Source organism: Nothoprocta perdicaria, unplaced genomic scaffold (assembly GCF_003342845.1).
Source record: "Nothoprocta perdicaria isolate Ctin4 unplaced genomic scaffold, notPer1 scaffold_134, whole genome shotgun sequence".
Lineage (NCBI taxonomy): Eukaryota > Metazoa > Chordata > Aves > Tinamiformes > Tinamidae > Nothoprocta > Nothoprocta perdicaria.
Genome location: NW_020454472.1, coordinates 299,755 through 303,476, shown reverse-complemented (window position 1 = coordinate 303,476; position 3,722 = coordinate 299,755).

Genomic DNA, 3,722 nt, shown 5'->3' with positions numbered 1-3,722 from the left:
CTCATGGTCAACTTGTCGTCCACCATGACACCCAGGTCCCTCTCTGCGGGACTGCTCTCCAGCAGGTCCACCCCTAATCTGTACTGGTGTCCGGGGTTATTCCTCCCCAAGTGCAGGACCCTGCACTTGCCCYTGTTGAACYTCATGAGGTTTCTCGCYGCCCAGTCCTCCAGTCTGTCCAGGTCCCTCTGGATGGCAGCACAGCCCTCAGGAGCAGAAGTGCCTAGTTCTCACAGCTGAGGTTTCAGGGCAGAATATGGAGAGAAAACTGCAGCTTTCAGATAGTAGAGGCTATTTAAGATTCCATCATTTATTTTAACTATATCTGTATTTATATACCAATATAACTATCTTAATATGGCAATTTTGTGTTTGGATTTTTCTATAGAGAATAAATTCTAACATTTAAAATATTTTAATTCTTCTATTCATAAATACTCATCTGTATAAAGCAAAAAAACCCTTCTTCTTATCTCTCAGTAAAAGGCATTATGTGCTCAGGAAAAGATGAGTGAAGAGTTTCCCTTTGGGGTTGTCTTATATATATTTATTATGTTTATAATAAGGTTTGCTGTCTTGTTCAGCGAAATGCCAAGCAGGCCACRTATTCTGGCGTTCCTCACATATATATAAATACACACAGGCAATTTTCAATCCATTTTTTAAAATTTGTGCACAAATGAAATTCACATTTGGGTTTTATATGAATGAGGTGACTGAAACATTCAAAAAAAAAGAGAAAAAAACCCTGCCCCCATATTAAAGCATTATTAGATTCCACAAACAGATAGTGGTTTGGGACTTTTTTTAATTAAGTTTTTGCCAACCTGATAGGGTGAATTTTGTTTCATTTGGAAAGTGAGAGTGTTTTGTTTGACTGCATGGGAGCTATAAAGCCTGGAGAAGGGCAGACCTGAAATGAAAAACTACCTATATTCTTGTAGTCCACAGACGAGGGAGCTAAGAAACAGATACATTTTTATTGCATTTAACAGCCCCACACTCAGTGATTGCTTTGTTACATTAATGGTATCTTTGCTCCTTGGTATGAGCACCAAACTCACCTTGAATCCATAAATGTGTACACATCTTGCTGAAATTGGTTCAGTAACAAAATGCCACATCATCTAAAATCCATATTCAGCTGAGACCTGCTTAATGTGAAATCTGCAAGTCAGAATACCAGCACTGACCCTTCTGCCAGATACTCCACATGTAAGGAGGAATATTTATCTCCCGAAAATACTTTTATGACTCTCAGCTTACATAAATCTTGTGTGGAACTTTGTTYTCTCTCCATTTTATGAGGGACTTTGACAGAGCAGATCATTAGCCGCAGTGAAATCATTCCTTTCCAATACATATGTTTGCCTATACAAAGACAAATACATCTCTGATAGTGTAAATGTTAATAATTTTGATCTGAGCACAAGAAACATAGTTTGCACTTAAGGAATACCTAAGCCATACTTTTCCCATTAGTAACATCATACATAGGCTATTTTAAAAACTCTAAGATACACTGTAGATTCTGAATATATATATATTTCCTCAATTAAAGTAAAACTGCCCATGTTAGAAGTTCAGTTGCCATAGGGGTCTCTCAAGTGAAAAAGGGAGTGGAAGAAATTAAGATCTGAATAGATCTATCATCTGAAAGATGGTCAGACTTTCTTCATTGCCTGTTAAAGGACCCTAAGATGACAATTTTTAATCTATTTAAAATATCTGATGTTTTAGTTAAATACTTAATTGAGGTGGGATAAAATGACCAAACTTTGTATGAGCCAAGTGAGATAAAAAGGAGTAAGAACTGGGATTTAAAGCTATCTGCTGTTACAAGCTTAAAGCAGAAAGCTCTGTCATCTCCCACCTGCGCTCTAAGGGGAAGGCTCTACCCTCCCACGTGCTCCATTGGTATTTAACTCTAAATAACAGTGCATTTGTGTCTGTAATGGTGATACACATTGTCCTCAAGGATAATGAAAGTACATTTAAGAATCTGGCCCAATCAGAATCAGGAAGAAACGGCCTCCAGTGCCTACAAGATGGATGAAATGCTGACTTCCAAAGCCTGACTGTCCCTGATTCTTTCTGCCCATCCAGAAAGAATCATTTGGTGTTTTAATAAAAATGGTGCAAACTGCAGGAAAACTGAAATCTGCGCAAACAGCAAAAGGCTATTTTGGAGACAGAAAATAAGCATTTCAGAAGGACTGCTATTTGGGAACCTGCACCCCACTTTCACATGCACGAAGCATTTGGGAGAGTTACTCCCATAACGCACAATGATCTTCTTTCCTAAAGTTTAAGCAGGTAGTTAAGCATCTGAGTGTAGGTGCTTACATAGCAGTGATTTCAAAATGGTTACAGCTATAAATGGTTATGGTTATAAACGACTCAAGTGCTTTTGAGCAACATCCCCACTTAATTGTGCGCTCCTTGTAGGGGATGCCTTTTTTAATCAGCTCTGACAGGAGCGCGCTGGAAGCGGCTGTTAATATTACACAGAGACTTGTGCTCCCACAGCGCACGCTGGTCAGGATCCAGGTACCGAGGAGAAGCTGCTCTCAGACATCTTCTCTGGCTCTGAATCACATCTAAATGCAAATTAGTGGAAATTAAAGAAATACCTTATTTGGAATGCAGCACATGAAAATGCTGCTGGAGGTACAATTTCCTAGAAAAGTGAAGGCAGCAAAGAGGCTTGCATAGGATCTACCCAAGAAGGCAGGCAAGGGAAAAGCCTGTGATTGATCTAGGGCTGAAGAATCACTCTCAGTGATTTCTGGGGTGCTGCCCTTCTGGTGGGGTCTGTGACAGGAAACATGTGGTGACACTGTTGGAAGAACTACAACTAACACTGATGGGGACTTCTAATGACTAGAATGGGGAAGCCAAAGAAACCACCCAGCCTGCTCATGCTGGTGTGAAGTAGGCAGTTTTCCAGCGTTAAAAAAGAACTCGAAATGTTACAAGGAATATAAACACACGCACACAAACCCAACGCAAGCAAAGGGATTGCTCAGCATTTCAGATGAAAAGCTGCAAGAATGGCAAAGGATTGCATCACGTTGTAAGAGTTTACAACAGCCAGCGTAGTGAGCTTGTACAGCTTGCACGGAGGGGATGGACAACAGCAGCTTTGGCTCAGAGTAGTCCTCATGGGAGCAATGGGAATAAGGTAAATGGGCAAAACCCCCGAAAACCTATCGGTCACTTTTTAATTTGAATTTGAATGCAGAAATCCAAGATGCTATGATGTCAGCACCAGCGTCGTTAACACCATGAACTCACTAATGAGTAAAAGGCAAAATTTGAGGTGTACTAAGTGTATCTTTGCTGGATGATCTACCAGAAGACATAGAGTCTGTAGGCCCTTGTGGGGGAAAACAAAGGAAAAATAAGGCTACTCTTTTTCTCCTGTAGAGACTTTTCCACCCTTACTCTCTAAGTAAACACACATACATGAAATATTTCTCACTATCTGAAAGGGATCTTGGAAAGATGGATGATGTCAAATATTTTACAKTTACAGGCAGTGATACTTTGGCAGACATATGGTCTGGACCTGCCTGCATCCTTTTTTGGGAGACATGGAGCACGCACACAGTCCTGAAGCCATGGGCTCCAGGCAGCATTAACCTGAAGATCCCATGGGAAAAGCTAGTCAGGTAAGCAAGTGTTCGGCAGCCCTGTATCTAGGACTGCAATGTAAGCGT